The sequence below is a fragment of the Puma concolor genome, chromosome E2, assembly GCF_028749965.1.
Source record: "Puma concolor isolate L17-30 chromosome E2, mPumCon1.1.hap2, whole genome shotgun sequence".
Classification (NCBI taxonomy): Eukaryota; Metazoa; Chordata; class Mammalia; order Carnivora; family Felidae; genus Puma; species Puma concolor.
In genome coordinates this window covers 45,044,576-45,056,147 of record NC_141681.1, presented here as the reverse complement: position 1 = coordinate 45,056,147, position 11,572 = coordinate 45,044,576, and positions in this window count along the sequence as shown.

The window sequence follows — 11,572 nt, the reverse complement described above, 5'->3', positions numbered from 1 at the left end:
TGCCTGAAGTTAAAGCCACTTCTGGACTATAAATTCCCCTCTCCACTTAGGCCAATCTGAATGATGACTCTAGTTAGTTGCAACATAAATGACCCTCTTTTTTTTTTTTTTTTTCTCCAATCAATGACCCTCTTTCTTAAGCCAGTTTGAATGGGCTTAATGGATACAAAATGGATCATTTTCAAGGAGCAGAGGCTCACTCAACCTCAAGCAGAGCTAAAAAAAAAAAAAAGCATTTGTTTTACTAGTTACTAAGGGAAGAATAGTAATTCCATAGTTGATAGATGCCACCTTATTCAAATGATCAAAGTTAACATTACCAGTCATGGGATGAAATGGCATCATGGGCCCCCTGGCATGAAATACTGAGGATCTGACAGTATGTCAATGATATTCCTGACTAAAATACATAATCTGAATCTAATAATGAGGAATGCAGATAGGAATTAAAGGATATTCTAGAAATGAACTGGCCTGTAATCTTCATCTATGTCAAGGTCATGTAACACAAAGGAAGATTGAAAAAAAGAATATTAAGGGATTGTTTCAGATTAAAGGAGACTAAAGAGACATCAGACCTGAGGGCAACACATAATTTCCAAAAAGGATATTATGGGGCCAACTGGCAAAAATGAATAAGGATTGTAGATTAGATAACAATATTATATCAGTGTTAATTCTATTATGCTATTGTTGTGTAAGAGAATGTGTTAGCCTTAGGAAATGTAAACTTATGTATTTAGGGTGAAAGGGTATTGTCTCTTCAGTTTACTCTCAAACAGCTGAGGGGGAAAAAGTGTCTATACACAGAGATAGAAAAGAATAAAACAAGTGTGGTAAAATGTTGACTGTTGGAGAGTGTGAGTGAAGTGTATTGGGATTCTTGGTACTATTCTTAGAAATTTTCCATATATCTGAAATTATGCTAAAAATTGAAAAATATATTGTAAAGGTGCAAGACAATGTCACGAAGCAAAAAAAAAAAACAAAAAAAAAAACAGGAAGCACATCTGGGTCTCATGAGTTGTATAAATCTATCCGGTTCTTTTAATCTTTCATTGGTCCATTCATCTTTTGTCTGCATCCCTCCATTCTCTCCTTGTAGATATTTAGCTTCCCTCCTTGTCTATAATGATTGTATTTTGAGACATTGGCTGCCCCAGCTCTAAAGCACCATGAAGCCTAACACCACACAAATGCTTGACTCTGAAATGTAGTATCCTTATTCCAAATCTCAGAGAAGCCAAATCCTATTGGCCCAAGTTGGGTTAAGAAAAAGAAATCATAGGGGGAATAAATAATACCTAGAGCTGGATGAAAAATGAAGATACCACCTATCAAAATCTGTTGAGTACATCAAAAGAAGTTCTTTGAAGGAAATTTATACCCTTCAATACTTACACTAGAAAGGAAGAAAGCTCCAGAGTCATGAACTAAGTGACTATCTTAAGAAACTAGAAAATGACATTTCACCAAAGAAGACATACAGATGGCCAACAGACACATGAAAAGATGGCCAACGTCACTCATTATCAGGGAAATGTAAATCAAAACTACAATGAGATATCACCTCACACCTGTCAGAATGGCTAAAATAAAAAACACAAGAAATAATAAGTGTTGGTGAGGATGTGGAGAAAAGGAACCTTCTTGCACTGTTGGTGGAATGCATACTGGTGCAGCCACTGTGGAAAACAGTATGGATGTTCCTTAAAAATTTTAAATAGAGGGGCGCCTGGGTGGCGCAGTCGGTTAAGCGTCCGACTTCAGCCAGGTCACGATCTCGCGGTCCGTGGGTTCGAGACCCGCGTCGGGCTCTGGGCTGATGGCTCAGAGCCTGGAGCCTGTTTCCGATTCTGTGTCTCCCTCTCTCTCTCTGCCCCTCTCCCGTTCATGCTCTGTCTCTCTCTGTCCCAAAAATAAATAAACGTTGAAAAAAAAATTAAAAAAAAATTTTTAAATAGAAATATCTTACAATCCAGTAATTTTACTGCTGGGTATTTACCCCTTAAATGCAAAAACACTACTTCAAAGGGATATATGCACCCTATGTTTATTGCAGCATTATTTAGAATAGCTAAATTATGGAAGCAGTCCAAAGTCTATCAATAGATGAATGGATAAAGAAGATGTGGTATAGGGGTGCCTGAATGGCTCAGTTGGTTGGATATCTGATTTTGGCTTAAGACATCTCACAGTTCATGGGTTCAAGCCCCACGTCTGGCTCTATGCTGATAGCTCAGTGCCTGGAGCCTGCTTCAGATTCTGTGTTTCCCTTTCTCTCTGCCCCTCCCCTGCTTGTGGCCTATCTTTCTCTCACTCTCTCTCTCAAAAATAAATAAACATTTAAAAAAAGACGTGGTATATATACACAACGGAATATTATCCAGACATAAAAAATAATGAAATCTTGCTTTTTGCAACAACACAGATGGAGCTAGAGAGTATATTACTAAATGAAATAAGTCAGAGAAAGACAAATATCATATGATTTCACTTATATGTGGAATTTAGGAAACAAAACAAATGAACAAAAGAAAAAAGAGAGACAAACTAAGATTCTTAACTATAGAGAACAAATCAATGGTTACCAAAGGGGAGGTGTGAGGATATGGGTGAAATACATGAAGAGGATTAAAGAGTACACTTATCATGATGAGCACTGAGTAATGCATAGAATTATTAAATCGTTATATCATACTCCTGAAACTAATATAACATTGTATATATATATATATATATATATATTTTTTTTAAAGTTTATTTATTTTGAGAGAGAGAGACCATGCGCAAGTGAGGGAGGGGAAGAGAGAGGGAGAGAGAGAGAAAATCCTAAGCAGGCTCCTCACTGTCAGTGTGGAGCCCAACATGGGGCTCGAACCCACAAACCCTGAGATCATGACCTGAGCTGAAATCAAGAGTCAGATGCTTAACCGACTAAGCTACACAGGCGCCCCAACATTGTATGTTAACTATACTGGAATTAAAATTAAAAACTCGCTAAAATTTAATATAATAATAATAATAATAATGAAATGTTGGAAGATGTTTAAAAAGAAAAAAAACCTAGAAAATTAACCATAGAATAAACCCAAAGAAAATAGAAAATTTCTCTACTTTTAAGAAAATTAAAATAAAGTTAATGAAAAATGTAGAATAGAGATTCTTTTTTAAAAAGCCAACACGATGTTCTTTGAAACTAACAAAATATACAAATCTTATTACAAAGAAGTCATCGAAGTTATGAATGAAAAGAACTGTGAAAAACAAGAAGTAAAAATAAAGTAAGAGCTTTCAGTCCTAAAGGTGCTTTGTGAGGCTAAAGCAAGCCTGGAAACTGTAAGAATGTGTACGTGTTTGGGGGGGATATGGAGAGCCATGACAGTCCTGGGGGTTAGGGGTCAGAGCCTAAGCAGACTGGGAGGGGTATGCACAGGAGGGTTGCCCAGAGTGGGCTGTTAGAGCCCTAGCATAGTGGAAAGGGCTGGTACGGAGGACAAGGGTAGCAGCAACAATGGGACATCAGTGAAATACAGAGGGATTGATCAAAGGAATAAATATATTAATGACAGCTAGATTTCTCACCATTAGAGAAGGGGCTTCGCATGGACAAGAACGCATCATAAACCGAAGATAATGGTTAATCCATTAGGTGTCCCTGGGGTCCAGAAGAAAAAAGAAAAACAGGACAAAACAAAAGTGCTCAGGCATAACTGTGTGCTCATGGGAGCGTATGTTCATACAACCACTTTGTTTGGCTTTATCTACTAATTCTTTTTTTTTTTTATTAAAAAGTTTTTAAATGTTTATTCATTTTTGAGAGAGACAGAGACAGAGTGCGAATAGGAGAGTGGCAGAGAGAGAGGGAAACACAGAATCTGAAGCAGGCTCCAGGCTCCGAGCTGTCAGCACAGAGCCTGTCACAGGGCTGGAACTCACAAACTGTGAGATCATGACTTGAGAAGTTAGACGCTTAACTGACTCAGCCAGCCAGGCACCCCTCTACTAATTCTTAACATACACATACCCTACTAACATATAAGTATACTCCTAGGTATATACCCAATAGAGATGCTTATATCTGTGAACAAAAGAGGCATAAACTAGAATGTTCATTGGTACCAGAATCCGGAGACAACCCAAGGGTCCATCAGGGAGAACAGATAACTCAGTTGTATGTTCATCCAATAGATACTATGACAATGAAGATAAATGAACTACTGACTCAACAACGTGGACATATCTCAAAAACATAGTATTGAATCAGAGAAGTCAGACCCAAAAGAGAACACATTATATTTCATCTGCTTAAAGTTAAAAGCAGGCAAAAACAATTTGTAGCATTAGAAATCAAGAGTGGTCGTCTTTGGGAGAGACGGAAACAGTGATTGCAATGTGACACAAGGAGGGCTTCCAGAGAGATGATAATGTTCTTTGACCAGCGTGCTAGTTACACAGATGTTGTCACTTTCTGAAACTTTATCATACTGAACACTTGCGATACAGACACATTTCTTTATGTGTGTTTTACACTGTTAAAATTTTACATTATATCTCTTAAGTGGCATTATGGTTGGAATTGCAATTTTCCTGTATGGTGAACAATCTTTGGAGCCATTCTGAACAACAAAAAATTATCATTTTCACTCTACTTACTTTAGAATTTCATTTCAGAAAAAAGTCAGTATATTTCAAACAGTACCGAAAATTTTTATGCATTTGTATATATGTAGTCTTAATAACTTCAGATAATTAATAAACTTTTTTTAACTCCTTTAAAGAAGGTTTCAACTTGTTTAGGGTGCGGACGCAGGGTCTAGCATTCCTGGTTCCTGACCTGTAAAAGTCTGTAGCGCCCTCCAAACAAGGTGGCAACCAAAAACATTTGTGCAAATTTCCAAAACTTCCACCAGGGGGCGGTACCGCCCCGTTGGAGAAGAACAAATCTAGACTACGATTCTAAAGTGGTTTGTATATTTTGGTCTGTGCTGGAGATAAAAACTTGGTGGTGGTGATGGGAGCGTCCTCTGATGTTAAGTGGTCGCCGAGCCCCAATATTTAAGGCTGAGTAGGTGTGCAAGGGCATTGAGACACAGACAATCTCAGGAGTACGGGGTAGAGAGAGATTTTCCTAAAATTATTGCTGGAGAATTGTCAAGGCAGGCGTGATAGGAATTGAGGCTAGTTGAGATGGACCAGGATAAATCACGACGGTCTTCTTATGGTGTTTGTACTTTATCCTATGAATGGTAGGAAGCCAGTAAATAGTTGAAATAACAGCAAACAAACAGCATTCATGAGCCGTCTGCACATGCCAATCCCTATTCTAAGTTCTTTTTGTGGGTTTTCTCCTGGAACTGTTACCACTCATGAGCCCAATTGTTTTATCATCTAGTGTCCATTCACCCTTTTCCATGCTGACTCTTGGGAAGCAGCAATGCCTATTTCTTCACTTTAGGTAGGCTTTGTACATTGGATGGATGTAGACCTCTACCTGGTGCTCCTGCAAATGGCCACTCGGATTTGGCCAAAGTATTTAACACTCCAACTCCAGTGATTGGCTTAGAGGTCATCAGGGAACCCAATCAGAACTAATGAAAGGACTCTGACCCCAAAGCTGTTCTCCCACTTAGAACTATTTCTCTTTGCTAATATTAAATCCCCTTTCCCTCTCACCACAAAATGGGTGACCACCCACAGGACCATCTGGAACTTCATTCAAGAATCTTCCATGGCTACTATTGAGCAAACCACTGTGTTCTGTCTGTTCTGCCAAGCACCCAAGATTCCCCACCTAGGTTCTCCCTCTCCCAGCCTGTTATTTTCAACCTAACTTTACCCCAGTCTTAGATTTGTCCTTTGGGTAGGTCAGAATCTTTTGTTGTTGTTGTTGTGGCAGATTGTATTTTTCAAAGATGGCCACAAGATTTGCTCTTCTTACAATGTGACTTGACACTATCCACTGAAAGATAAAATCTGTGCCCCCCCCCCTCCACACCTTGATCTGGGTAGGTTTATGACTGTGGCAGAAATGACACTGTGTGACTTCCAAGACTAGGTCATAAAAGGCAACACAACTTCTTCTTCATTCCCTTAGGATACTCACTCTAAGAACTTGACCACCATGCTGTAAAGAAGCCCAAGCATTTTACAGAGAGGAACTGAGCCCCCCAGCCCACTGCCTTGACTCAGCTTCCAGCCAACAGCCAGCACCAACTTGTCATATATGTGAGTACAACATCTGGAAAATGCATCTTCCAGCCTCAAGTTGAGCTGTCCCTGCTCATACTGCATGGAACAGAAACAAGCTGGCCAAGCTGAGCCCTGTCCAAATTGCCAATCTGTAAGCAAAATAAATTACTGCTGTTGTTTTAAGCCACTAAGTTTAGGGGTAGTTTATTTTGCTGCGATAGATAACTGGAGAATTGCTTCTGTTGACTCTCACTCATGGTGGCTTTTTTTCTTGTGTGCTTGGTGATCTTTGAATGTGAACTTATTACTTGATCTTAGTTACCAGGAGTCCTACAAACTTAAATTGGGGAAGCCTTCCTCCAGAGGGATTTGCTTCTGGTTCCGGTGGTACTTAACGGGGCACAATTAACCTGGGTCTATCTCAGGTCCTCTCAGGGTCTTGGCTGAACTTGAGAGTATCAAGTCCACATGCCCCACCTCTCTGATAGCCCAAGACTTAGCATCTCAATACCAATGCTGTCCTCAGCACTCTCAGAGCAGCTCTATCTGTCTCAACTGTCCCCTGCTCTATCCCCTGCCAGGTCATGATTTTTTTGAGGAGGTGATTCTTGGGGACCGTTTTACTTCTTGCAAGATCACAGCGACTCAAGAAGGGGGCAATTTATTCGTACTGCAGCAAGAAGGAATCTCTAAGTCCTGTATCCAACAAATGCCAAATAAATCCATTAAATCATTTATTTGTGCCACAAAAATTAAGTCCTGGGCTAATCACTGGGGATAAATTAATGACATAAAGAAATGTGGTCCCTGCCCTCATGACACTCACAATCTAGGTGTCATATTAACTAAGTATTTGCTCAAATAAGAATGAACGTGTCAGGAACTACAAGTAAGGGGTGGAATGGTTAAACTTCCCCTCTCAGCAAGAGCTGCTCAGGGCAGGACTCGTGGAGGGTGTGTCTTAAATCCTGAGAACTGAGGGCATGTGGGAGTTAATTAGGCAAATAAGAAAGGAAAGTGTTTTCAGGGAAAAGGAACAGCAGGTGCAAAGGCCCTGAACTGGATGAAACCTGGTGTGTTCAAGGGACAGAAAGGATTAAAGAGGGTGGGAATGAGGGAGATGTAAGAACTAAGTGAGAGAAGTGAAGAGGCTAGACTTTGGGGGCCAGGGTTCTCAGCTGGGGTGAACATTTACTCACCAGGGGAGCTGGTGGCATTCCTAATGCCTAAAAGAGAACAATTACATCAGACTCTGTGAGGTTGGGGGCCCAAATGTCAGAATTTTTAAAAGCTCACTGGATGCTGGAAACAACAGGTTAATGGATAAACAAGCTGAGGTGTATCCACACAACAGAATACTACTCAGTAGTCAAAAGGAGTAGAATTATTGATAAATGCAACAATTTATATGATCTCAGAGACATCATGCTAAGTGTAATAAGCCTGTCTCAAAGAGCTCATACTGTATGGCTGCATATATTTGACATTCTCAACAATACAAAACTACAGTGATGGAAAAGAGATCAGTGGTCATGGGGAGTTATGGGTGGGGAGAGGGTGTGGCTGCAAAAGGAGTGTTTTTGAATGGTGCAACTGTCCTTGCCCTGACTGCAATGGGGAGGTGGATGAAATGGATTTATACATGTGTTAAAATTCATTGAACTGTACACCAAAGGGGGGAAAAGTTATTTTTATTGTATGATAATTAAAATAATCTCCTCAGGTGATCTCATTGTGTAGTCAATGTTAAGACACTGGTGATTGGCCCTGAAGGCCATCTGAAGGAGTTTTTTTTTCTCTTCAGAACCATGGGGAGCAAGGGAGGGGCATCCCTGAGATGGGAACCCCCCAGGATGATTCATACATTAAGGCTGGTCCGGGGAGCAGAACACTCATTGGTCTGAAGGCGCCAGGGGGATGAGACATATTTGAGCTTTTTTCATGCATTCATTCAATAGCTATTCAGCACCTAAGTTGTGTTGCCTGTGTCTGGAGACTGCAGTTCACTGGGGAACAAAACAGAACAAAAAACTAAACTACTCCCTCCTACCAAGGAAGGAGAAAGGAGTAGTTTAAAGATGGCAAAAGGGGAAATCTGGGAACGGAGTCAGAGCCAGTACCTCTGATCTCCCCACTTGGCCAGAGTCTCTGGGCTTGATTCCTGGAATCTGGGATTCTTATGGAAAAGTTTTTGGGGGTCAGAGTGAGGGGACAGTGTTCCTCAGATGCCACACCTGATCAAAGTCTTTGTGCCTGTCACCCTTGGGACTGGGGTTTCCATGAAGATTGAGGGGATGTCCCATTACCCATCCATGCAGTCTCTTGTGTATCTCTCCCCTTCTCCTCCTGCACTCTGTTCCTTCCTCATTATTAAGCCCCTGTTCCTGCTTCAGCCTCCTCCATGGCTTCTAGCCTTAGACCCCCTCTCTTATCTACTCTCCACTGGGCAGCCAGGAGGATCTTCTTTATTTTTTTTTCAGGGGGACCTTCTTTTTTTTTTTAAATAATTTATTTTTAAATTTACATCCAAGTTAACATATAGTGCAACAATGATTTCAGGAGTAGATTCCTTAATGCCCCTTACCCATTTAGCTCATCCCCCCTCCCACAACCCCTCCAGCAACCCTCTGTTTGTTCTCTATATTTAAGAGTCTCTTCTGTTTTGTCCCCCTCCCTATTTTTATATTATTTTTGCTTCCCTTCTCTTATTTTCATCTGTTATGTATCTTAAAGTCCTCATATGAGTGAAGTCATATGATATTTGTCTTTCTCTGACTGACTAATTTCACTTAGCATAATACCCTCTAGTTCCATCCATGTAGTTGCAAAAGGCAAGATTTCATTCTTTCTGATTGCCAAGTAATACTCCATTGTATATATATACCACATCTTCTTTATCTATTCATCCGTCGATGGACATTTGGGCTCTTTCCATACTTTGGCTATTGTTGATAGTGCTGCTATAAACATTGGGGTGCATGTGCCCCTTTGAAACAGCACATGTATATCTAGGGGGATCTTCTTAAAGCCTAAATCTGAGTTTCTCTTCCCCAGCTAGAATCTTCCATGGCTCCCTAGTGTGCTCAAGGTAAAATCGGCTCTTTATAACAAATATTTAAGGTTCCTCACAATCTATTCCCAAAATACAATTTTGCTCCTGGCTTCTCTCCTCTCTCTACACCTCCCTAAACTCTAGTCCTCTTAATCTCCCAATGCGCAGGTGTAGGAAGGCTTTGAACCTAGACCCTCAGCTTGTCTCCTACCCTTGAGGCTGCTCTAGCAGAGCTCTTGAGGAGCCTGGAAGGCCTAATAACATGATGGTTAAGAGACCAGAATCAGGGACTCCAGAGTCAATCTAAATTGTCACTGGTAGGAGACTGGACTAATAAATTATGGCTCTTGACCAGAACACTGGATTTACAGTAAATACATAGGATAAAGGAACATATTAGATGACATCACAAGAGTATAATCAGACAAATACAACATGAGGGGCATTCTACAAGACACCTGGCGTGGGCTTTTTTGGAAGGCTTTTTAAAAAAATCATGAGGGGGGCACCTGGGTGGCGCAGTCGGTTAAGCGTCCGACCTCAGCCAGGTCACGATCTCGCGGTCCGTGAGTTCGAGCCCCGCGTCAGGCTCTGGGCTGATGGCTCAGAGCCTGGAGCCTGTTTCCGATTCTGTGTCTCCCTCTCTCTCTGCCCCTCCCCCGTTCATGCTCTGTCTCTCTCTGTCCCAAAAATAAATAAACGTTGAAAAAAAAATTAAAAAAAAAAAATCATGAGGACTATACCACAAATATACCTCAAACACTAAAGAGACATAAGAACCAAATGCAAACATGAACCTGGATTGATTCTGGTTTAAAAATAATAGTAACATCTATGAGAGCCATTTTGGAGACAATTGGGGAAATCTGAACATGAGTGCAATATTAGACACTAAAGAATTATTGATATTTTCTTAGATGTGAGAATGGTGACGTGGGCATGTAGGAGAATATTCTTATTCTTTATTCTTAAGACGTGCATGCTGAGATGTTACAAGGTCTACAACTTTTTTTTTTTAATCTTGGAGAGAGATGATGGGGGGAGAGGATCAGAGGGAGAGAGAACCTTAAGCAGGCTCTGTGCTCAGTGTGGAGCCTGATGTAGGGGTCGATCACCCTGGGATCATGACCTGAGCCAAAATCAAGAGTGGAGTGCTCAACTGACTGAGCCACCCAGGCGCCCCTATAACTTACTTTCAAATGGTATGGGGGACACGTTTACATTAAGAGATAGGGGAAGAAGGGGCGCCTGGGTGGCGCAGTCGGTTAAGCGTCCGACTTCAGCCAGGTCACGATCTCGCGGTCCGGGAGTTCGAGCCCCGCGTCAGGCTCTGGGCTGATGGCTCGGAGCCTGGAGCCTGTTTCCGATTCTGTGTCTCCCTCTCTCTCTGCCCCTCCCCTGTTCATGCTCTGTCTCTCTCTGTCCCAAAAATAAATAAACGTTGAAAAAAAAAAAAAGAGATAGGGGAAGAGGAGAGAAAAAGCAAATATGGCAAGGTTATTGGATCTAGGTGGAAGGTGTATAGGTGGTCTGTGGCCATTCTGGAAACCGTATCTGCAATTTTTTCATGTTAAGTGTCAGGAAAAATGAAGCCATCAATAATGAGAGCCCATACAATTGAACATCCTACAAATGTTGAAAATGAGACAGATCAGCAAACCACAGAGAATATTAACAAAGCCAAAGTTGGTTGTTTGAAAAGATTAACAAGATTGATAAAATCCCTAGTTAGACTGATCAAGAAAAAAAAGAACAGAAATTGCCAATATCAAGAATGAAAGAGAGGCTGTCTCTACAAATTCTGCAGTTAGATTTGACAATTTAGATGAAGTGAGTATTCTTTGAAAAACGCAAGGTATGAAAGCTTGTGAAATAGAAAATAAGAAGAGTCCTATATTTATTTAAAAAATTGAATTTGTTATTGAAAACCTTCTCATAAAGAAAACAATGGGCCCAAATAGCCTTACTGGTGGATTCTATCAAAGATTAAAAGAAGAAACAACACAGAACCTTTCAAATTTGAGATAGAGCTATGCACACTGAGATGGGAATGATCTTTCAAAATACATCGCTAAGTAAAAAAAAAAAAAAAATCAAAGTACAAAGGAATAGGTAGTATTTTCTCATTCTGTAATAAATAAAGGAGATATATAGGTGCACTTCTATGCGTAGTATATTCTGTCTTTGCAAAGATACCCCATTGCCTTCGAAGGAAGAAATTGAGGGACTAAAATTCAGGAGCTGGAGAAATATTAATTTTTCACTCTGCCTCCTTTTGGATTGTTTTAATTTTTAAATATGAACTGTTCATGGAGTAAAAAAAAAAAC